The following is a 25,986-nucleotide window of genomic DNA, read 5'->3' on the forward strand; positions in this document are numbered from 1 at the left end:
CTCCAAAGAATTCACTTCCTGGTTACAAGGACAACAAAAAGAGATGGAAAGATGCAAGGTGGGTAGAAGGTGTCCTAATCTGGTCCCTAAGACTTTTCAGTTTAAAAGTGCTCTCCCAGCAGTGTCTCACACTTGTAATCCTAGCCATGATTCAGGAGGCTGAGGCAGGAGAATCACTTAACCCCAGAGGGTGGAAATAGCAGTGAGCTACGATCATACCACTACACACCAGAATGAGCAATAGAGTGAGATCCTGCCTCAAAAAAAAAAAAGTTTGTCAACAATAGCAGAAAGCACTAAACATAAAATATCTTCCACAAGATCCCTGACAAGTAGTTGACAAGTCCCTGAACAAATAATTGAACATTTAGTGGTGCGTTTGCAGAAAATGCTTTAATCAAAGGATCCTTCTAACACTGTCATGCTTCTTTGTCTCTGAGGCTTCCCAGAATAAATATTAATATAACTCTTCTACACGACAATCGTTCAGCTATTCTAAATACAGAATTGAGTCCATCCACATTTCTGTTTTCCATTTCTCACAGGTACCATTCTCGATTACGCCTCATGTGATATGGCTTCAATTCACCCTTCTCTGGCTATAATCTAGTCAGGTGTTCAAAGGGTGGCCCATGGGCTGCATGCGGAGTATGTGAGGACTTTTTGTTTATCGATGGTGGTAGCTATCACAAAAATGATGCACAGACTTTTTCTTGTGCTCATCAGCTTTCATTAGTGTGCGTGTATTTGATATGTGGCCCAAGACAACTCTTCTTCCAGTGTAGCATCAAAAAGTTTGGACACGCCTGCCAGTTGGTCATTTTCAAAATGTAATAGTAATCATTAAACACAATCCACTGGATGTGTTTTACAAGGAAGAAAGGAGGTTGCTTCCTTTGTGATAGGACCAATGACGCTTTATGAGTTTGAGGGGGATTTTGTTTTGGAGTATCTTTTGTTCCTTTGATTTTTTTTTTCAACTACCCCACACTGTCAACTTATTTTAAGTTTAGAGTCAATAATACCCCTAGGTTGTTTTGTCACCTAAGAAAATGTAGAAATTTATGTTTAGCATTAGGAAATTTCATTTTCTTAAATTTAGCCTTTCATCTCCTATTCCAGCTAATTAAGATCACTTAGATTTTAATTCTACCATCCAACATATTAGCTGTTTTCTGACTTCATCATTTTCCAGTGTAATGAGTATGTCATTTTAATAAAACAATTTTGAAATGTTGAATTCAACATTTCAAAGACATGTTACTAGAGATACACCTTAGGCACTGTTTGAACACAGCCTTCAAACCAGTTACAAATCCAATTTCTTCATTTTTAATGTACTATGCCTTGAAAGCATGTTTGTATTTTTAGTGTGAAACCTTTAAATTACCCAAAACCTGCAAGGCCAATATAAATTAATTTCTAAAGATGAAATTCTAGAGTTTTGAGAGAAAGTTTTCTGCCAGGAGAGTTTTTCTATTGTAGTTTTGTGTCTATTCAGATGCCTATGCTGGATAATCACATCCTTACCTAGGTTTTTAATTCCTGTCTTCCATAAAGGTGAGAATTGTGCTAAGAATTTATTAAAAGTATTGTGTTGAGTGAGACTGATTTGAGGAGATATTATTTGCTGATTTCTTTTAAACATAAACTCTAATACATATCATTTCTCATGCAAATATCTGTGGTGAATGGATCAATATAAAGGGTCCCTATGGGTTCCAGTAATCACAAGGGCTGTAACAATACAACAGTCAAGTGATTTCCTTCTGTAAAATCTGGAAGTCAGAACTTCTAAGATATTAGGCTTGATTTTTGGCATGCACAAGTTACTATGATCATCTTTTAAATTCATTTCAGATTCAGCAATTTTATTTCCATTTTTACAACTCTCCTATGTCACTGAATCTTCCCTAGAATCTACAGCCCTGACTCAGTGAAAACGAGGTGAATCACAAGCTATAGTTGTTTTATTTTTAGTGCACAGCACAATCCTGAGAGAGTTGCAGATGTTCCGAAACCAAAAAAAACCACCACCACCTTGGGTAAAGCCAAAATAACACTTCTTTGCACCATAAAGAGAATACATGGCCTGAATCTTAATATAATAGATGCAACAGAGAAGAGGCAGCTGTGACACTTTCAGGAGAAACTGTGCGCTCTCTGCACCTTTCTGATGCCTTTTTCAGTGTGACAAAAGGCACAGATGGCAAATGAAGAATTCCGCGTGTGAGTTAGGTTAGTAATCTAGCACACAACTTCATTACTCTTACCCAGAGGCTGTGTGTGAAATGCATGGGAAAAAGAAAACCCAGGGCCGCTCCCTTTCAGCCAAAACAAGCCCTTTTATCAGATATGAGAAAATTCTGTTAAAATTAACGGAACTACAAGCATGTCAAAAAATGGGTTCCAAATACCTCTCTAAAGCTTTTTTTTTTTTTTTGAGGCAGAATCTCACTCTGTAGATTCTGGGTAGAGTGCCATAGCATTATAGCTCACAGCAACCTCAAACTCTTACGCTTGAGCAATCCTCCTACCTCAGCCTCCCAAGTAGCTGGGACTATTGATGCCCACCACAACACCCCTTTTAGAGATGGGGTCTCCCTCTTTCTCAGGCTGATTTCGAACTTCTAAGCTCAAGCAATCCACCTGCCTTGGCCTCCCAGAGCACTAGGATTATAGGTGTGAGCCATGGTACCTGGCCTCTAAAGCAAAGTGATAGCTACCTAATTGGGTAACGAAATGTTTGCCAATAATTAATTCCATTTTACCTGCTCTCTATTTGCTTTACAAAGTTTTATATTTGACCTAGACTTCTGTAAGAATTCAATGTAATTACTGAATTTAGGCAGCACCTGTGGTTCAGTGGGTAGGGCGCCAGCCCCATATTCCGAGGGTGGTGGGTTCGAACCCAGCCCCGACCAAACTGCAACAAAAAAAATAGCTGAGCATGCTTGCAGGCGCCTGCAGTCCCAGCTACTCGGGAGGCTGAGGCAAGAGAATCGCTTAAGCCCAGGAGTTGGAGGTTGCTGTGAGCTGTGACGCCATAGCACTCTACCAAGGGCAATAAAGTGAGACTCTGTCTCTTAAAAAAAAAATTACTGAACTTGGAATATTACATGTGGGTTTTTTCTTCCAAAAGAATGTTAAATTGATGAAATCATATAATATCAGGCTTTGTTTTTATAATACACTGAGTATTTTTCTGTACTACAGAAATAACTACAGATTAGTAAAAAAAACTACTAGTTTTTCTTTATCTTGGGTAAGTCAGTTACTACACGGGCATAATTAGTGACAGGGACCTACCCCTGCAACCCCCGCCACAAGAGAATGGTATTATAACAGAACACTGTGAGATTAAAAAAAAAAAAAAAAAAAAAATTACTTACCCAGTAGAATTAACCTAGGTATAATTCACATTATATTCAGAAATAAACTGTTTATTTTTAATGTAAATGGCAAGCAAACTATATCAATAGCATTTCCTGAGTTCCCTAATGGATTCATGGTTTATGTGCAAGATACAGCCAAACAGAAAACTTTTAAGTTGTGTTTATTATATAATTATAGGAATAGGGAATTTGGGTACTCTTACTTGTATCATAGTATCTTGCTATCAAAGTGTGGTTGGTAGATCAGTAGCATTGACCTCACCTAGAAGCTTATTAAAAAGGCAGAATTTCAGGACCTATCCCTACCTCCTCTGAGACAGAATCTTCATTTTACACAGAAGCCCAGTTGATTCATATGCATATTAAAGTTTGAAAAACATCATCATCGAAAACTTTAAAATTCACTTCTAGCTCTGATCTTCCACCGTCAAAATCCTGTACTCCTTTTTAAATAACTAAAACACATTACTCATAGATGTTTTATTGAGTCCTGCATTCCTTTTCCAATTAGCTGGAATAAAATGTTATACAAACTTATCAAATAACGAACAAATAGGGGACTATAATGGCAAGAATGAAGGTAATATAAAAATAGTGGTTGGCCATGGGAAACAAATCTTATAGGTATCACATTCTTTCAGCATCCTCACTGCTTGTAAAATTGCAAAAGATGATACTCAACAAGACAAAATGAAGCAGCTATGCAGAAATCAAAGAAGCATATCTAAGACAAAGGCAAGAAGAAAATTGAAATGCCAAACGCCAAGTTTCATTTGAAATAGGAAACATAACCAAATTGTTGTGCAGAGCATGTGGACGTGACAGTGTTGTAGAGAATCATGAGGCAGGTCCTTCTCTTTGGAAGAAGCCTGTGTCCTGTCTCTGGGCAAAACTGCTCCTAAACAACCTCCAGAAAATGACCATTTCAGGATTTTCTACAAATTTGTTTAACCTCTCCAACCTGACGCCAGAATGATTTTTTAAAGACTTTATTGAGGTATAATTGAGACACAACCCTTCAAAAAAAACCCCACACATATTTTATGTATACAATGTCATGAGCTGGGACATAAGAATACAGCCATGATAACTATCGACCATAATCCAGGTAGGAAACACATCCGTCACCTTCTAAAGTTTCCTCGTGTCCTTTTGTGTATTGTGTCTCATAGTAAAAACACGTGAGATCTGCCCTCTCAACAAATTTTTAAGTGAACAATACTGCATTGTTAGCTATAGAAATTATGCTTACAGCAGATCTCTAGAAGTTATTCATCAAGCATAACTGAAACTTCATTCCAATAGAGCAACAACTCCCCATTTCCCCCTCCCACGCCCCAGCCTCATTCCCAATCATTTTTTAAATGCAAAAATCAGTCATTTTCTTCATTAAAAACCTTCAATGTCTACAGGATTAAGATCAAGCCCCTCAGTTGCTCTACAACTTATGACGAGGATAGGTCCTCATAAACCTATTATAAATTGAAAATATGTTAAGTTGAAAATGCTTTTAGTACACATGCTTTTATTAACTAACCAAACAGCATACCTTAGCTCAGCCTACCTTAAACATGCTCAGAACACTTATGTTTGGGCAACATCATCTACCACAAAATGTATCTTATAATAACGTGTTGCCTATCTCATGTAACTTACTGAATATTGTACTAAAAAATGAAAAACCGAATGGTTGGGCAGCTCCTGTGACTCAAGGAGTAGGGTGCTGGCCCCACATACCGGAGATGGTGGGTTCAAAACCAGCCCCTGCAAAAAAAAACAAAAAAACCAAAACAAATGGTTGTATTGGTACTTGAAGTTTGGTTTTCTACTTAATGAGTATCACTTTCGTACCATTTTTCAAGTAAAAAAAAAAAGTTAAACTGTCACAAATCAAGACCATTTGTACACACATCCCTTCATGAGCTGCTTGTAACTTTCTAAATCCATATTCTGCCACTTCTGCATACCCCACCACACAACCATTCCACACTGCCAACTCAAAACATTAAACCCTCGTACTTTGCTCCCCCTTGCTAGAATGGTCCTCTCTGTCACTTTTATCATCTGCATGTTCAACTTCCAAGTCTAGGGCTTTAGTTATCTTATGTACAATGACCTTTTCCCCTAATCTACAATGCAGTAGTACTTAATACCTTGTACCCTATTGACTGATACCTCTGAATCTTCCACTAGGCTAAGTTTCATGAGGACAGAAATGCCTTACTTGTGTTTTTAACCCCAGCACCTAGTCCACTGCCAAGCACTTACTGCTACTCTAACTAGATGTGTGTCTGTATTTCTGGTTCTCTATTTTTTAATCAATTTCTTGATTAGCTGGACTCCATGTGATGATAGCTTAGGGGTTTCTTCTTTTTTATTTAAGAAGAACGTTTAAATATTTTTTCCTTAAATCCTTTATATTTGAATGATACCAAGGGTGAAGATAATATTTTGTCTAAGAATGTGGTAGGAATCTCTTATTTATTTCAGGACTAAATGTTTCTATAAAAAGTCTGATGCAAACAGAATGACTTTTCCCCTTTTGGGTGGGGGAGTGCCAAATCATCTTTTATTGAAACATTTTCCGTTGGACTTTTTAACTAGCTGGGCATTCCACAGCATCACTGTTGATGTCATCTATGACGTCATCAGGGTGGCAGCCATCAACATTGCAGCCCACCTACCAGGCAGTCCCCAGGGTCTCTTTAATGGTTCCAGAGTTTTCTGGCTAAAGATCGGTGCTACATTTGTCTGGCAATGTTGACAATCTCATCGAAAGTGATATTTCCGTTTAATGTTTTTCTGCTTTGATGATGAGGGCAGAGGCAGAAGGTACCACGTCAATTTGGGCCTTTCTGTTCTGGATAATTGCAATCCTCAGACTCTTCCAGTCACTGGCTGCCTTAGCAATGTCATCACCAATCGTTTTTGGAGACAAACCCAGGGGGCTGATCTTGGGGGCGAGGGCAGATGTGGCACCGACTTCACCACCAGTGTACCTCAGGCACACGATTTTGATCTCACTGGGGTCAAACTTGGTCAGCCTGGTGGAGGCGGCTGGTGTCAGATGAACCCAGATTTGGGATGACTGTAGAAAGTTGCACCTTAGCCTCCTCCAAGCCAAAAGCGAATTTTCCCCCTTTTAAGTAACTTGCTTATTTTGCTTTATGTCTAAAGAATTCTATTTTGTTGTTAAAACTATGAAGCTCAATTAACAAATAGGGCATTTTTCAATGTTGAAATTTGATAATTTGATATCAATTTTTCCTATTAGATGTGTATACTTTCTTGTTTAAAAAAATTTTTCCATTATTAGATCTCTGAATACTTTTTATCACCGTCTACTGTCTACTTTGGAGATGCCAATTGTTTTTCAGTCATCTACGTCTGCCTGCCTCTTCCTGATTGTTTTCATTTGCATCTTCACATTCACTGCAATCTTATGCCTTTCTTCTATCACATTATTTAGTGTGAATTTAACTACGACTTTAACTGTGTATTCTGCTCCTTATTTTTTATTGTTCTTGTTAGATTTTTTTTTTTTTTGAGACAGCCTCACTCTGTTGTCCAGGGTATCGTGTCATGGCATCATCATAACTCACATCAACCTCAAACTCTTGATCTCAAGAGATCTCTTGCCTCAGCCTCCCAAGTAGCTGGGTCTATAGGTGTCAGTCACACTGCCTGGCTAATTTTTTTCTACTTTTTGTTTAGTAGAGACTGGGTCTCACTCTTACTCAGGCTGGTCCTGAACTCCTGAGCTCAAGCAATCCTCCCACCTCAGCCTCCCAATGTGCTAAGAATCCAGATGAGAGCCACCGTGCCTGGCCTATTTATTAGATTTTAAAATGCTGCTTTACTTCTGAACTTCCTTGACCTTGCACTTGCCTTTTTATTTCATTCTGTTGTCTTATATTCTTGTCTTTAAACTTCCATTTTATTGTTTTTGTATTTGTATACAATTCTTTCCATAGCAAGAACTCACCCACTCACAAAGAAATAGTTTGTTACCTAAATTACAATTTCTTACACATGGCTTCCTCATCTGTTTTTCATCCATGGCTTCCTCATGGATGTCTTTCTCATTATCTTTCTCTATCTCTTTGTTTTTCTCTCTGGTGCATTTGCAGTGTTTATGTTATTTCTTTTCATCTTGTACAAGCTTAAGACAGTCGACATTGTACAGACACTCTTTGCTCTAATATAGTGTGATTTGTAATAATTTTCAATACTTTATACATAGTCTTTCTTAAAGGGCATGCCAGTAGATTCAACCCTGCTAATGCCTAAAAGAAGAAAATAATAAATAATACTTCTAAACATGACATTGTGCTAAATACTTTAAATTGTTTTACTATAACTTATTTATAGTAAACACTAAGATTAAGCTTTGAGACAAGCTATGTAGATTTAAGCCTGTGCACCTTTGGCTAATAAATAAGCCTCAATTTCCCAATCTCTAAAATGAGACTAATAAAAATACATAATCTCATTGATGGGGAAGTAAATGAAACAAAGTATGAAAAACAGATATGAGGTACTTAGTGCTTGTCAAATGAATGAATATATCCTCCAAATAAAACTTTAAAGCATCACAATATATTTTCAGTTGCATTTTGAATAACTTGTTTCTAAATTTGGCTAAATTTGTGAATCAGTGCCTTTATCATTTTTTGATACAAGTGCAGCTGTCTCATGCAAAGATGTAAGTTTTAAATAGCAGCATTTTTTTCTTTTTTAGCTTTACACCACTACAAAATTGAAAGAGGATGCTTGCCATCTAGTGGAAACCTGTTACATTCCCTTGGCCCTTCTGAGTTCTAGTGAACTCTTGGATTAAAGTAAATTTTGTAATATCTTTGTGACAAACTTCCTGCACATAATTTTTCTGTGCACGTTTATAGGGAGAAAATGATCTGTGGTAGAGCAAAATAAGAATAACAATAATAATCAGCTCGAATTATCTACTGATCAAACAGGATTTGCTTTACAAGAAAAGATATATATCAAGAATTTTCAAATCTGGCTTGAAAGAAAATAATTAACAATAAGAAAGACACATACTTGTTTAAGGAGATGTCAGACTTTCCCCCACAGTGCCATGTAGAAACCCCAGGAATCTAAGCAGGCTCACACTCCCAGGTTTCTTTCTAGGTTTAAGACCCAGTTTCTTTGTACGTGTAAGTAATCTCCTGTCCTTCTCCCTGCAATTATCTTTTTATAAATAAAAGACCAGAAAATTCCAACCTACTTTGTCTTGCCAAAAGTATTTCCTTTTACCACCAAAAAACACCCTAAGCATTGTTCTTTTTCTTTTTTTTTTTATCTTCTTTTCCTTTCCCTCATCCACTCCCTCTTTCTCTGTCTGGTCTTTATAATAATATATTCTCTCCAATTTTAATATCAGGTATACCCAGATCAAGTAGAATGATTTTGAAGTATTTCTTCTTTTTCTATTGTCGATTAAGATTTGGCATACTCTGTTTTTTGAAATTATTTTTTACTTTTATTTATAAATATTAGTTGTCTATTTTTTGAGACTTAAAAAAAAAATAAGAAAAAAATAAGAAGAAGCTAACTGATGACTCCATACTGAATCTCAGAGTCAAAGCATTCTAAAATAGACATACTCTTATTTGACAATGCAAATGTTACTTTCTTTGCAATATTATTATTATTATTGTTTAATATTTCGATGCAGCAATTCTCTGATTTCTTTTCTGAATGTATTTATGTTTGTTCATTCTTTATGAGGTTTTTGTTTCTAGTCCTTATCTTAAACATTGTTATTGTTATTAAATTTTAAGCTCCTTTAATTTTGTGAAGGCAAAAAATGGAAACATAATAAACACATGTACATGTAAAAATTTTAAAAATGAAGAAAAGAAAAAAACAATGTTCTTTTTCCTAATGGATTATCACATTCAATAAGGATTTCTAGGTTTGAGTTTAATATTATTTCTTTTTTTTTTTTTTTTTTTTTGCGGTTTTTGGCCAGGGCTGGGCTTGAACTGACTACCCACAGCATATGGGGCCAGCGCCCTACTCCTTGAGCCACAGGCGCCACCCAGAGTTTAATATTATTTCTTTAATCACCACAGAGATAAAACCCAGCAGTCTTATGAAACTAGAAACTACTCCGTATCTCAAGAAACAAATTACATTGTCAAGGTCATGAGCTATGGCAATGATGTATAGTTCTCAGGTCAAAAAGGTAACTAATCTACAAGTTGAATAAGGTTCGCTCTCTAAAACGGAGGAAACTTGACAAAGTTATGGGTGATAATTCTTAAAAGAGGCAAGTAAGTGGATTCCATAAAATTATTTGAAAGGTTAATGATTTTAAAAAATAATAAGGAAATAGCTAAGGTTAGGAGGTAGAAAATTTACTAGTGAGACTAGGAAATGGATTTGTGCAAAAGATGTAGTAGACAATAGTTCCCGGAATCCTCTGTCTTTCTAGGCAACTTTTAAATTTAGGCTATTTTTGACCTTCATTTACATACTGAGTTGGTCCATTCATAAACCAAGACTGAGTTTTTCCTTTACCTTTTAGGCAGGATCCTCCATAGAACCACAGGCATGAGCTGAGAGAGGCATACTGATAAAACAGTGAGACAGGTGCCATGAAGGTCCATGTACCTACTTATGACACTTGTTTGTGCAGTATGATTATGGTCATTCTAACTCCCAAATGGACCACCTTCATCTTGCAATGTAGTTTTGCTAGGTCGGTCTGACCTAATTATTCAGTAAGTCTGACAGGGCCAGCTAATGATAAGAATTTCTGTATACACAGTCATTTGATGCTTCATGCCCAGGCATCATTTTTTACCAGCACATAAAAAGGCATATAATTCTCCACTGAAATTGCATGGCCTTACTCCATAATCTAAGGGGTGAACAGTATGACTTGCCCACTGGGATTTGTCACAAACTCCACACAGTTTCTTATCTTCGCACTAACACATTGAATATTATAGATTCTGCCAAATTTTATGACCCACGCAGCAGTTGCTTGCACCACAGCCTGGACATGTTGCTGAGCTCTTTCCTACTCTGGATCCAATTTAAAGTTAACAGCTTTTTATGTCACCCAGTATATGGGCTGGAGAAGTATCTCTAGCACAGAATTATACTGCCTGCCTCCACAGCTCAAGAGATCCACAAGGTGTTGATTCTTTTTATTTATAGGAAGTACAAGACGCAATAATTTGTCATTTACTTTGAAGGAGATATACAGGCACACCCCTGCTCAACCTGTAAGATATTTGTAGATGTGGCAAACACTTAAATCTTTATAGACATTATCTCCCATACTCTAGAGCACATGTCTTACCAATACCTGTATTGTACTAGCCATCTCTTGGAAAGCCAACTGAATCAACATGTCATCAAAGTATTATAATTAATCAGGTAGTGCCAAAAGTCAACGTGGTCCAGATATCTTCACCCTATATTATGACAGAAGATATGAGAGTTAAAATATCTCTGGAACAAACCTATAAATGAAATTATTGTCCATCCCATATGAATATGAACTGTTCCTTATTCTCTTATCCAATTGAAACAGAAAATAACACATTTTCTCATTCAGTGGCCACATACCACATACCTGAGACCAAATCAATTACTCTAGTAAAGATTCCTCATCAGGCATCATAAAAACAATCAGGGATAGTGTTTAGCTGAGTTTCTGTTAGTCTACAGTGATTCTCCAAGATCCAGTGGATTTTCAAAGGGTTAGGTAAATTAAACGGAGATATTAGTAGGGACTACCATTTTGGCATTCAGCCAGAAGTTGACAAATTTTTCTGTAAAAGGCAAGATAGTAAATATTTTTGGCTTTGTGAGCCATGCAGTCTCTGTGGCAACAACTCAACTCTGCCATTATAGAACAAAAGCAGCCACAGACAATACATAAATGAATGGGCCTGGCTGTGCTCCAAAAAACATTTTATTTACAAAACAAATAACCATCCAATCTTATTACCTGTATCTACCCACTCTTTCCTCTGTAAGCCTCAGGTGTCTAACACATTTCACCCCAGTGCATTCTCCTCTACCAATTTATCCTCCCAGTTGACTATGGGTAAAAGCTTATAATAAAACACCACCTTTTCCAGGAGCAATTTGGGCTCCTTATTGCTTGCTAGATAATGATTCAGTTCTAAAAGGCCATTTTATCAACTTCTTTTTAGCTACACCTGGTGCCTGGCAGGTAACTACTCCATACTGTAAGCAGTTTGGGTTCTCTAGGGGCAGATGAGGATGCAGAGTTTGATGATTATGGAGGCTGAGAAGTAATAAAATCAAGTTACCAACCCACCCAGGAAGGATCCCTTTCCTGGAAAGCATGTCCCTCCCAGGAAATAGTGAACGGACCCATCCAGACCACCCTACCCTTGTCTCACCTACCTGCCCAGGTAAAGCTATGGACAGACCAATCCTGGCAGCCCTAACCCTTTAAATTCCTGTCCGCTGTAGCCCACATATGGATTTCTCCCTACTAAGGAATCTCACCCCACCTGCCCTCCAGGTGGAATAAAAGCCACTTTAATTGCACAAATTGGATCTCCGTCTTCCTTTCATCTCGGAATGATTTTATCCTTGGGTCCAGAACCTTTTGAGAAGTCCCACGGTCAGCTGTCAGCATGATGGAGAAGCAAGAAAGCTGGTAGTCTGGCCCAGTCCAAGTTCAAATGCCTTAAAAACCAGAGAAGCCAATGACATAATGCTCAGTCCCAGGCCAAAGGCCTGAAACCCAAAGGGGCTGCTGGTACAAGTTAAGTCCAAAGGCCAGAGAACCTGGAGTTCTGATGGCCAAGAGCAGGAAAAGGGCACCTTGGTTTCAGGAGACAGAGAGTGAATTCATCCTTCCTCTGCCTTTTTGTTCTATTCAACTTCAGCCAATTGAATGGTACCCATCTATATTGGGTGTGAAAAAAATCTTTCTTTGCTGACTTAAAGGCCAATTTCTTTTGAATTCTGAACTAGAATTATCTTGCAATAATACCATTCATAGCAAAGACTCTGCATCAGAATCATGCAGCATAAGTATCTGTCATATCGCCTTTTAGTCTTTCCTTGACTTTCCTAGTCTTGACATTTTTTTTTTGTAGAGACAGAGTCTCACTGTACCGCCCTCGGTAGAGTGCCATGGCGTCACACGGCTCACAGCAACCTCTAAATTTTGGGCTTACGCAATTCTCTTGCCTCAGCCTCCTGAGCAGCTGGGACTACAGGCGCCCGCCACAATGCCTGGCTATTCTTTTGTTGCAATTTGGCCGGGGCTGGGTTTGAACCCGCCACCCTCGGCATATGGGGCCAGCGCCCTACTCACTAAGCCACAGGCGCCGCCCTAGTCTTGACATTTTTGAAGATTTACAGGTCAGTTGTTTGGTACTATGTCCCTTTGCTTGAATTTGCTTCCTTATGATTAGACAAAAGCTAATGAGACTCTGTATGTATAGGCACACCCAGAAATAATGCTTTCCCAGCAGTGGTTGGTGGAGCTTAAGTGTGGCAAGTAGGGCATCTGTGCAAGGAAGGGGGCCGCAGTGGCAACAGCAGGATGGTTACATACAGGACTATTGACCAAACAGTATTTACATCAAAGTTTGGAACTGATGGAAAAGAGGGTTACAAATATAAAGAGGAAGAATACTAGAATTAATTCTGTAGTACTAAATAAAAAAGAAAATCTTGAGGTAAACGTGTGGATTTCAAATTAGATATATAGATAGAATATTTTAAAATATATATAGAAGAGAGAGAGAAAGACAGAGAGTATAATTGTGTATTTGGCCACAGAAAGGACCTGAGGGAAGCGACACCCAGAAATAAGCATGCCTCGTCTCTGGATCTTAGCTTCCAAACACATTCTCTATGAACGTGACCCAAGGCTCCTTGAAAAAATGGCTGATTCCAGAGGTCGGGCAAGGAAAGTATAAGGTGAGTCTGGAATCTTGTTTCGGTCCCAGAAAGCAAAGAAATGCTCACAAAATGGTATAGCATGATAAAAGGACACCAAAACCAGCTAGAAAAGACTCTCGCTAACAAATCTGGGGCCATCTAAGAATCAAAATAATAATAGTAGATACTTGAGAAACTGAAGTAAGAGTATCACTTGAGCCCAAGAGTTTGAGGTTGCTGTGAGCCACAGCACTCTATCGAGGGCTTACAAAGTGAGACTATGTCTCAAAAAATAAATAAATAAATAATGGTAGAATTGGATTACAATCTATTGAATAAATTAGGAAGCAAGAATTCTTATTTCCATAAATTAATACCTGAACAAGTTAAAAAAATTCACGAATAACACTATGACATGATTTCAAAGTATTTCCCCATAAAATATGTGTTTTGGGGGCTTTACTATGTTGCCCAGGCTATTCTCAAACTCCTGGCCTCAAGCAATCCTTCCATCTTGGCCTCCCAAAACACTTGGATTATACGTGTGAGCCACTACACCTGACCCTTTTTTGTTTTGTTTTGTCTTGTTTTGTTTGTTTTTTAGCCAAACTATATCTTGCTCTGTCACCCAGCCTGGAGTGCAGTGGCCCAAATCAAAGCTTGCTGCTGCCTTGAGGGCCTAGGCTCAAACAATCCTCCCACCTCAGCCTTTCAAGTCCCTGTGACTACAGGCGTGCACCACTGCACTCAACATCTTTATTACAAAGAGGAAAAGAGTAATACTGCAGTGAGGAATTCTAGTGGTTACCACCTTAATCAAGTGATCAAAGCAAGCATCAGTAAGGGAACATAAAGATATCATGTGACACTCGACAGGATACAGTGAGAAAGACTTGGAATTACTTCTGTGATGTTCATGTTCAAATTGCATAGCTCGAATCTGATTATGAGGAAACAAATCCACAGAGTACCACATGACAGGCTTGTAAACCTTCAAGTGTGTCAAGGCCACACAAGTCAGGGGAAAACTGAAACAGAGATGACAACTGCACACACCACATGATTCTGAAGCAGATAGATTCTTCGCTTGGAATGTTATTTTTGAGAAAATTGGCAAACCTGATTGGGGTCTGGGGATGAGAGGGAAGTAAATACATTGTGAATTTCCTGATTTTCATGGTTATTTTGTAGTTATATAGAACAATGTCCTTTTTTGTAGGAAATATACACTAACCTATTAGAGGAAGAACCAATCAAATCGTTGTTTTAAAGTAAGGTATTGTAGTGTACTTGCAACTTTTTATAAACTTGAGATTATTTTAAAATAAAAAAAGGGTGAGAGCTCCAGGGGATCCCAAATAAGCAAGTCTGAAACAAAGCAAGAAAAACAAATTAAATTTATTTACTATAATTAAATAATAAAATTTTCATTTCTCTGCTTTCCACTGTTTTGCATTTCTTTGTGATAAATCTTCCCATATTCTGCCAGGAGTATTGATGCACCTTGAGAACATTTAAGTGTATGACAGCAATAATGCAAATGAAAGGAAAAATTAATGTTCAGCTTCTGGGAATCAAAATAGGATTTTGAAGCAAGTATTGAAAGCCAGGCTTAATATTTTCTTCTTTTTTTTTGAGACAGTGTCTCACTATCTCCCCCTGGGTAGAGTGCCATAGCCTCACAGCTCACAGCAACCTCAAACTCTTGGGCTTACACGATTCTCTTGCCTCAGCCTCTCAAGTAGCTGCGGCTACAAGCACCAGCCACAACGCCCGGCTATTTTCTTGTTACAGTTGTCATTGTTGTTTAGCTGGCCCAGGCCGGGCTCAAACCTGCCAGCCTCAGTGTATGTGGCTGGTGCCGTAACCACTGTGCTTCAGGCACCAAGCCAGGCTTATTATTTTCTAAATTGGATTACTCTCAGAACATGAGGACAAGCTTAGGCAGTGGTCCTCAATCTTTGCAGCATCAGAGTCTGATTTCATGGAAGACAATTCTTCCACAGACCAGGTGAAGGTGGGGGAAATGGTTTCAAGATGATTCATGCACATGACCATTACATTTATTGTGTACTTTATTTCAATTATTATTACATTGTAATATATAATGAAATAAATATACAATTCACCATAATGCAGAATCAGTGTAGCCCTGAGCTTATTTTCCTATCTAGACAGGTAGTCCCAGCACAGGCTCAGCTCTACCTCTGATCATCAGGCATTAGACTCTCATAGGAGCCACAACCTAGGTCCCTTGCATGCACAGTTTATAGCAGGGTTTGCTCTCATCTCACTGATCATGAGACAGGAGTTGGAGCTCCTGTCCATCATCCAGGTGATGTGAGCGATGGGGAGTTGCTGTAAATCAATGAAGCTTTACTTGCTTGCCCACTGTACACCTTCTGCGCCGCCTGGTTCCCAAAAGGCCACAGATTGGTACCAGTCTACAGCCCTGGGACCCCAGCCCTAGAGGACTTAAAACACAGTGCAGAGAATGCACTCCTTTTGAATAAAATGGCCAGGCCCTGAGACTTGTTACACACAACACAAGAATAGCAGTTTTCAAAGTGTGGTCCAGACACCCCCTGAGGAACCTCAAGACCCTTTCAGAGTGTATAAGGTCAAAACTGTTTTCATAATACAGTCCACCAAAACATTATGTGCTTTTTCCACTCTCATTGTCTCATGAGTATACAGCAGAGTTTTCCAAGGACTACATGATGTGTGAAACTGCAATAAATTGAATGCAGAAGCAAATATGAGCTTCTATTAAGCTATCTTCTACTTAGACACCAAAGGGAAATGCAAAAACATAAAATAATGCCACTGTTCTCATTAATTATATTTTTTTTCTTTTTTCTTTTTTTTTTTTTTGTAGAGACAGAGTCTCACTTAATGGCCCTCGGTAGAGTGCCGTGGCCTCACACAGCTCACAGCAACCTCCAACTCCTGGGCTTACGTGATTCTCTTGCCTCAGCCTCCCGAGTAGCTGGGACTACAGGCGCCCGCCACAACGCCCAGCTATTTTTTTGTTGTTGCAGTTTGGCCGGGGCTGGGCCTGAACCCGCCACCCTCGGCATATGGGGCCGGCGCCCTACTCACTGAGCCACAGGCGCCGCCCTCATTAATTATATTTTAAACTGAAAAATAAAGGTTATATTTCATAAAATGTTCATATAACATTTATTGTAATTAATGAATAAATGTTTAATTTCTGTTTTACTTTCTAATATGAGAAATATTAATAAATAGAATTTTTAAGGGCATAAAGGGGTCATGAAACCATGAGATTTGAGAATCACTAATACAGACATAGGAAGTTATAGAAGGAAGAAAGAAGACGAAGTCAGAGCCCAGAAGTCAGACACCTGGATTCTCACATCTCTGCCTCCCGATGTCCCTGCACTTCTGCACAAACCTTTAGTGAGTTTGGAGACATACACATAGTATGGGAAACTCAAGAATATTGAGACTAACATATACTGGGCGGCGTCTGTGGCTCAAAGGAGTAGGGCGCTGGCCCCATATGCTGGAGGTGGTGGGTTCAAACCCAGCCCCGGCCAAAAACTGCAAAAAAAAAAAAGAATAACATATACTAAAAGGCTAAATCAAGAATTTTTCGCATATTTTGTAGTAGGGACCACCTCTGGAAGTCTAATGAGACTTGGGGACCCTAAGAATATATTATTCATAAAATAAAATACACAAAACTCAAAAAGAACTTGAGATACATTTCTATCCATACACCCAAAAGAAGCCCTGCTCATGACCACTTCCAACATGGCACAGTGGAATGTGCAGCAGCATGAGCAGGCGACTGTGGGTGAGTGAGGCCGGAGCAGCACCCCTGATTCCCTGAAGCAGGCCACGTAGGGTCCACATACGCCCCTATGATTGGGTATAGAAGGGTGAGATATTGGGGATAGGAAAAAAAGAGGCCACGGAATGGGGGTACTTCAAGATACCCCTAAAATAGCTAGGACCATGTACTCTAGCTGCAGATTTTAGCACATCTCCCCTGCTGGAGGATAGTAATAATGAGGAGAACTATGCATGTGTGAGAGCTGGAAATAGATGAAAATCTCCTGTACCTTCCTCTCAATTTTTCTATGAACCTAAAACTCCTCTAAAATCTCTAAGCCTACTTTTTTAATGCTCAGCTATGCTCCTGTTGCACACCCTGAGTCTATCTAGACATTGGATTCACAAGACCAGAAGGGATCTCACTTGGAACAAATTTACTCAAAAGGCTGCAGGGGCAGGAAGCATAGCATGTCAGCAGGGTAACATCAAGCATTTACCTTATTTAGGAGCCTTCAAAGCAATCCACCAGTCCAGAAGCTTGTCTTCATCAGCCATGGCCATGTAACAGCTCAAGGGGAAGACAATGAGACCATTTGGGTTACAAGCCCCCTGTGTCATATATAAACCAATATTTGTAGGCATAGCTTCCAGGTTCCCACAAAAGACACAGAGGTATTTGGGGCAGTCCAGCTTTGGCCCATACCAGGAATTTATAGTTCTTCACAAACTTTCTACACCATGTAAATTCATCAACCAGGGTCATTTTTATTATAAAAAAAAAACATTTTTATCATAAAAAAAAAAAACAAAACATTCTACCTTTTTCAGTTTCCAAGGGAGGTACAATTAGAAAGTTAACCCAAGTTCAAATTTCTCCACATCAAAAAAAAAATTTCACATCAAGACCAATAATCTAAGACTGACAGACATTTCAATGCTGAAATCTGAGAGAAACCATACTTGCTTTAAGACAGATGGAACTTTTCTGAGCAAACCACTTCAACTTTGCTTCATGAAACAGAGACTGACTGAAAAGGAGTAAAAAGATAGTGTCTACTTCACTCTGCCTGTTTCTAAATTCAGGGATATGGTATCTCTACCAACCAGAAATTTAGAAAGCTTATTCCTCTTTTCAGAATGGGCCAATCCTGGCACATCTCTTGGGTGCAGGACACAACTACAAGAGGGACTCTACCTAACAAATGCAAATATTGTAACCTAGTTGTTTGTACACTCACATTAACCATAAATTAAACAAAATAGAAAAGAATTAAGCTAAAAAATGTAATTGTGATAAGTTTTCAACACTTTGGAGAATAAGGCCTGTCAATGCCAAAAAACAATAAAATAAAACTTATATCTCAAACAAGTTCTTTTTGAGTTTTGTGTATTTTATTTTATGAATAATATATTTTTAAGGTCCCCAAGTCTCATTAGACTTCCAGAGGTGGTCCCTACTACAAAATATGCAAAAATTCTTGATTTGGCCTTTTAGTATATGTTAGTCTCAATATTCTTGAGTTTCCCACACTGAGGCAGAGATGTGAGAATCTATGAATCAACCCTCTCTCTCCTTCATTCTGTAGGGAGACAATCATCCAAAGGTCTCTTGTGTCTCTGTATGTGTTGTGAAAAGGCACTGATAGCTTTTGTTCCAAACTAACTTTTCAGGGATGTTCGTATGGAAAATAGTTTTAGAATATAAAAGTTGTCTCTCCTTCTACTGCAAAGGACAGATTCGTTTCCTGATGAATATAGTAGACATGACTCTGGTGAAATATTTTAGTGAAAACTGACTTAATAGAGAAGACATAACAGAAACCTAAGCTTCAGGGGCAAGAAAGCTAATAAGTAGATTTCTGGGATTTGTATTGCAATTTGATTTGCAATACAAATCCCAGAAAGTTTAAGGAATTGCAGACCCCAAGTACATCTGAAGGCAGAGTGTAGAATTAGTATGAAAACAGAAGAAATGGTTGAAAGTCTGTATTTTTTTAAAACAAATTTTCCTTTCTCCTCAGTGAGGGAAACCAGATCCAGACCCACAACAACAATAACAACAAAAACCGGAACAAAGCTTCCTTTGATCTTATAGTAAGTTAGCAACAGACAACAGACAAAACCAGATCAAAAGGCCCCCAGTGCAGATGCCCATTTAACCACAAGATGGCACCAGAGCTAAGCTGCAGGGGAGCCCTTGTCAGAACCTCCTTGGAGCCGCAAAGCCATCACTTAAGGTGCTTCAGTTTTTCTTTGTTAACAAGAAAGGGCCACTCCCTGGTGAAATACCTGGCTGAAAAGAGACATTTGGAACATTCTAAAACAAACTATACAGAAAATACAGTTTGGTCTAGCTTGGAAGATGGCACATGATGAGCAGACAACTGAAAGGACCTAAGAGCTGTTGGTTTAAACCAGACTTCAGGGACTGCTGGATAGCAAGTGTGAGCCTTCAATATAAACCACAAGGTATAAAAAGTGATCTAAAGGTTAGGTGAATACGCATAACAATCAGAACCAAGAACAAAGACACTAGCATGTCTATGCATCATCTGGCAGAACTCCAGGTGGTTATCAAGAAGCCCAGTTATCTCCAAGCCAATTGTTTTTTTTTTTTTGGGGGGGGGGGGAGGTGTACAGTAGTGCGATTATAGCTCATCATAACCTCGAACTCTTGGCCTCAAATGAGCCTCCTGCCTTGACCTCTCAACATGCTGGGAGTATAGGCATGAGCCACCATGTCCAGGCTGCAGACAAAATATTACATTAGATATATTCTGTCCTTTGACCCTTAATAAATACCATTGCAAACACTGCAGTTCTGTTACTCATTGTGAAAGTAGGTAAGTTAGCAAGAAAGAAACAAAACTAGTGTTGTCACCTCATTCCTTCATCTCCAATATTACATACATATGTCCTAGGAATCATCTCAGTGTCAAAAGGATGTGGGAGCATCAGAACCAGAGTGAGATTCAGGGCATTTCCCCAAAGATGGGGAAAAGGCTGAAATACTGTGATTTCTTTAAGAGGCAGGAATCTGCAGTTGGCACAATCAGGCCAACATGTTTTTAAAGTAGCCACAGCTTAGAGAAAGAATATTTGACATATTATAGTAGAAAGCAGGAACTGAGAAAATAAAACCATTTCCTATTTACTACCTAATAATTTGAGACTGTTAAATGAAAGAGTTCCATTTCTAATCTTTGAATTCAAGCTTGTTTCAGTGTGGCTTCTACACCTATTAGTATGAACTGACACAAGAAAACACAATAAACTTTATAAATTCACATCATATGAATCATAGATGCCCTACCTCACTTCACTTTTAGCTCTGACTAAAATGCTAGTTAAAATAGGTATTACAGACATAGCTACCACCAGGCCTCCTATATCACCCCAATCTCAGCCTACCTACAGCTGAGTTATCCATGTTAATAACTATTTCCTAAATTTTGCAAGTAACCTATAAATGGCACATATCTTTAAATACTGATAATCTAATTTTTCACACGGCTTCCTCCAAACATTCCAGTCTCTTATTTGCTTAACTCTCACTGTCTTCAAATTCCTCAAGACCTCCTGTTTTTTGATCTGTATAATCTTCCCAGCCACTTTCACTTCCCTTTATTTTTATTCCCATTCAGAAAAAAAAACAACAACAACAACAAAAACTCTATCATTTCAGCTACTCTAACTATACCTTTAGGTCCTTTACATTCTTGACATTCTGCTACATCCACTCCAAAGTAATCCTAGATCTGGATTAATATTTTTCTCTTACAAAATTTATTGGAAATCCTGAAAATTTCTGCAACTACAAATTCCAACTCCAACTTTAGCTTGATTCTCAGTATACTGTGGCTATCTTTCTGTTTCTCCCAAGATTTTCTATTAACAACTGCTCTAAAATTTAACTACTCTTCTCACAGAGCAATCTCAGCGAGGATTAGAGGATTAGATACTTCTATACTTCTTACCTTAAATCTGGCCAATGATCTCTCTTCCTACATCACAGACAAAAAAGCCATGGGAAGATTTTAACATCAAGACTATTCCCTACACAGAGCGGTGGCTCACCTCTATAATCCTAGCACTCTGGGAAAAGGAGACAGGTGGATTGCCCAAGCTCAGGAGTTCAAGACCAGCCTGAGCAAGCAGTGCAAGACCCCATCTCTACTAAAAATGAAAAACTGAGGCAAGAGGATCACTTGAGCCCAAGAGTTTGAGGTGTCTGTGAGCTATGATGCCAAGGCACTCTACCAAGGGCAACGAAGAGAGACTCTGTCTCAAAAAAATAAAAATAAAAACCGACAACAACTATTCCCTACCTAAAAAAAAGTATGCATTGCTACTAGCTTTTCCTTCCAGCCCTATTAACTCTGTCCTCACCCTTTCTCTAGGCCCATATAGGACAGGAGTGGTTGTATAGCTGTGCTTTACAGAAGGGCACCCAGCTGACAGAGTGAGAAGGGCTGAAATCCTGTTCCACTGTCAGACATCTAGCAGACTCCAAGCTGGGACAGGGGTCAGCAAGGGAGATGGTGCTGAGGAAATCATGAAACCTACATCAAACTTAGTGCATAAAACCAGAAGCCTGTAAGGGCAGACACTGTTTCATGTGCCTGGTGGCTGCATGAGAAAATGCAGCATCTGTTTCCTGGAATCCTTTTATTGGGTACATAACAGAGTACATGTGCAAGAATGCACACCAGTCATTAGTCAGCAGTCAAGGTTAAGAACAAGTGAGGGGAGATTGCAGCCCCCAGGAAAGTTGAGTTAAAGGGTAAGCAAGGACATAGGGTAATGGAAATTCAAAGTGGCCAGATTACAGTGCAACCAGATGAGGTTAGGGGAGAGCACATCTCATCTCCTCAGACAGACATCTCAGCTTCTTAGCCTAAGCTATTAGCTGATGGTCTCAGCTCTCCTGCACTGCTGATTTCCCCATGCAGGGATAGTCACCGAGACATTCCCCTGACTGCGCACATTCAGACTCCTTTCTTCCAATTAGGAGTACAGGGATGGCCCACCTGTGGGCTTTACCCTGGCTTTTGAAAGGTCCATGGGGTCTCAGCCTATCTATTCCCACATTTCATGGCTTTATCTCCAAAATCAGGACTTCTCAAATATAGGCACTATTGAAATTTTAGTCTGATTAGTCCTTGTAGTGTAGGAGCTGTCCTGTGCATTCTAGGAATTTTAGTAGCATCTCTATCCTCTACCCACTAGATACCAGTGGCCCCATCCCTACTTGTGACAATCACAAATGTCTCCAGACATTGACAATTGTCCTTTAGAGGATGCAAAAGTGTCTCTGATTGAGAACCTCTGGCCTTGAATAAAGAACATTTTTCTAATTCCCCCCAAAAGGCCATATGGTCAGCTAGTAGTCCTGTTAGAACTTACCATGGTCCTGGGAATATCCCTCCAGGATACAGTAGTCCCAGATTCCTTGGCAGCAACTCCCACTCAGTAGGAGTTACGAGCCTTTCAATTCCTTCCTCTTATGTCTGCTTTTTGGACCACAGACAGGTCTGCATGGGTTCCCACAAGTTCTAGGCCTAAAATGAGACAGATTATTCCATTAACTAGCTAACAGTAAACTAGGAAAAGCTCTCTTCTCCAGGCAGACTGAAACTTAAAGGAGGGTCCAATCAGAGCAGCATGTGGAGGTCTCAGTAGACAGATGATCGCTGTCCCTTGGTCTCTATGCCTTCTCATCACTTTTTTTTTTTTTGGCAGTTTTTAGCCTGGGGTGGGTTTGAACCCACCACCTCCGGCATATAAGGCCAGCGCTCTACTCCTTTGAGCCACAGGCGCTGCCCCTCATTACACTATTTTGTCCACAAATTGATTAATCCAGTTTTGTTTGAAAAATCACTAGCCATCCTGGCTCAGTGCCCATAGCACAGTGGTTATGGCACCAGCCGCATACATGACGCTGGTGGTGTCAAACCTGGCCCAGGCCAGCTTAACAAGGACAACAACAACAACAAAAAAAAAAAAATAGCCGAGCCTTATGGCCAGAGCCTGTAGTCCCAGCTACTTGGGAGTCTGAGGCAAGAGAATCATGTAAGCCCAAGAGTTTGAGGTTGCTGTGAGCTATGACACCAAACCACTCTACTGAGGGCGACATAGTGAGACTATGTCTCAAAAAAAAAAGTCATTAACCACCCTTACCTGAATTCCCATTGCCATTCACCTTGGAGCATCCTACAGTGAATTACTTCTCACATGAGAAGTGGCTAATTAAAAAAAAAAAAAGTCTGTGTTGGCTCCCGGCCTGTAGCTCAAGTAGCTAAGGCGCCAACCACATACACCTGAGCTGGTGGGTTCAAATCCAGCCCGGGCCCAGCAAACCAACAATGATGGCTGCAACAAAAAAATAGCCCGGCATTGTGGGCACCTGCAGTCCCAGCTACTTGGGAGGCAGAGGCAGGAGAATCGCTTGAGCCCAGGAGTTGGAGGTTGCTGTGAGCTGTGATTCCATGGCACTCTACCCAGGGCGACAGCTTGAGGCTCAAAAAAGGTCTGTGATTCTGAGTGCCTGCCTCTAATATTTCAGGGTTCCTACTTTGCCTCATCACATACAGAAACTTCTTATACCTCAATTTTAGACACTTAGAAAGTTGAGGGCTTATCTTTTCAAATTCCCTCTATCCCACAAAATATATTTCATACATGCTGCTTATCCTATATTTTAAGTCTGGCTCTATCCATAAACTTAGTTCAAGTCCATGTCCAGTCACTTTCTCATTATGCTATACAAGCAAGAAGCTGTTTTTACTCCTCCAAATTTGTTTACCTTCCCCCTACCTCCAATCTGTTTCTTTTCTTTTGAAGGACCCAGTGATGCCATTTTGGGCTTTTCATCATTTCAGGCTTTTGTCCTCCATTTTAAAAGCAACCTGAAAATCCTTTGTTTTCTCGGTAAACCACACCCCTCCCTATCTACCCGAGTGCATCAGAACCCTCCCGACCCCCCCGCCATTGAGACTGGGGGGACCCTATTAGCCTTAAATTCTAGTGACAGCATAAGAGATACCTGACCCAAAGGCCACGCTTTGTTTCCCACGCTCCTCACCCCCTAACCACTGCATAAAAATCCTCAGGGGACGAGCACAGGACTGTCGGCCTCAGTTGCATCTAGGAACACTGGCAGCCCTGGCTGGAGGTTGAATAAACGCCCTCATGTAATTTGCATCCGTGTCTTTCGATTCTCGGGTGTAACACTTTGTTTGCGTTCATTTGGACGTTTTTAATTTATATTTTGGATTCTGAACAGTCGATGTCCACAAAATTTAGTATAATTTAGAAGGAATTGCAAAAGCCACCTAAAAATTAATCCACTATAATCCTTTCAGTCCAGCACACTTTTTAACAGGTAATGCGATATAAGACTTTAGGAAGTTGAATGCTTTTTCTCAGAGGAAGCATAAAAAAAAAAGATGCTCTCTTGTACCAACTGCTGATTGGGGAAGGAGGGACAGAATTCACAAGACACTGCAGGACTGGAGGTGGATGGGATTCAGGATGGAAAGCGTTTATCACTGCCCTGGTTTTCTCCGTTCCAAGACTGAACTGAGGCGCGCTACGCAACGCCGCGTCTTGTCGGGGCGCTGGGTCTAAAGCTGCACCCTGCACCCCTCAGCATCACTGTGTACAGTCCGAGGCGGGGCTCAGTCCATCCACCACTGTCAGAAACTGCGCGCGACCCACACTTGTGGAGATTAATGCTTTTTAACTCTGCAATGATGAAACATAAAATAAATCGCACTTTCCGCGTTAAGAGCTCAAACTAACAATCCGCTGCGTGTGCAACTTTGCGTTCAGTCCGTTAGCGCCTCAAGTACAATACGTCCTTTCTCGGTCTCAAATACATGACAGACCGAGAAAAACTAGCAGTCCTTTCAAACCCGCTCAGCAAGCTGTTTCCCTCAGCGAAGTTAAGGACGGATAACTAAACACCAACAGCGAGCACAGCCTCTAGAGAGCACGGCAGCCGAGTAGGGCCAAACTTAAGAACCGCGGTCCGGCGCAGGCGGCGTGTGACGTACTTCCCAACGCAAAGCACCTCGGGAGGAGCGGGAGGAACCAAGGGTGGGCCCGTACGCTAGGCAGATGAAACGAACTCTGAGGACTAGAAGGCGCGCCTCGTACCCGTGACAGGTTAAGGTCACCTACTTTTTGTGGACCCGCCACTGTCCACGCGGCGCGGAGGCTACCCTCAGTCGCCTAGAGTCCCGGTGAGACGCACGGTGACGCACTTCCTGAGCGTGCTAATTAGGGCTTCCTGAGAGCGGGCTCCTTGAATTTGAATTCCCAAACTGCTGTGGTGGGGGGGGAAACCTCCATGGGGAAGTGAGCGTGGCCTGGGGCCCAGCGGCAGTGGGCAAGGGCCGACTTGGACCTGCGGCGCGACCCTTGGGGTGTCCGGTGCCCCCTTCGCGCGAAGCCGAGTCAGGACCGTATCAGTCTCGCCCCCGCCGAGGTATGTGATCCAGTCGTACATCGCGGTCACCGGTCGCCGCCTGCTGTGCGAGTCCCAGCCCTTGAGCGCCTGGGCCGGTGCGGTCTCTCGTAGGTTTCTGGCTTTGGCAGTGATTTCACCCCTGCGCCCTCACTCTGTATTTGTTGCGTGTGTACTGCAGTTGTCAGGAGAGTAGAACACTATTGCTCAAATTCATGTCCATGGTAAGCGCGCTAAGTCTTTGTTCTAAAGTCACTACTAAGAAGAAAATAGTACAGAATGATTACCAAGCAGAAAAATTGTGCTTTGGACACAATAGAAGCAATTGATTCTTCCAGCTTATGTTTTCTTCTTATTAAATTACAGTATACCCTCCATAGCTGACCACCTCCTTACATTGAC

General features: G+C 40.2%; 1 protein-coding gene and 1 long non-coding RNA gene across 3 annotated transcripts in view; one reads left to right on the forward strand and one right to left on the reverse strand.

Moving 5' to 3' along the window:
- Positions 1–4,972: 4,972 nt before the first annotated feature.
- LOC128588512 (uncharacterized) lies at positions 4,973–25,360 on the reverse strand. Its single transcript, XR_008380791.1, has 7 exons — positions 25,299–25,360; positions 22,521–22,675; positions 17,612–17,682; positions 14,545–14,678; positions 11,924–12,101; positions 10,741–10,849; positions 4,973–5,159 (listed from the first exon to the last, which is right to left on the reverse strand). It is a non-coding gene; the product is annotated as an uncharacterized LOC128588512 (long non-coding RNA).
- MIS18BP1 (MIS18 binding protein 1) overlaps positions 25,217–25,986 on the forward strand; it is an 87,213-nt gene continuing 86,443 nt past the window's right edge. For both annotated transcript variants that reach the window (XM_053595351.1, XM_053595352.1), the window contains exon 1: positions 25,217–25,605. The gene's annotated coding sequence lies outside the window, so the exon portion shown is untranslated. The remainder of the gene's footprint in view (positions 25,606–25,986) is intronic.

This window comes from Nycticebus coucang, chromosome 6, assembly GCF_027406575.1.
Source record: "Nycticebus coucang isolate mNycCou1 chromosome 6, mNycCou1.pri, whole genome shotgun sequence".
Lineage (NCBI taxonomy): Eukaryota > Metazoa > Chordata > Mammalia > Primates > Lorisidae > Nycticebus > Nycticebus coucang.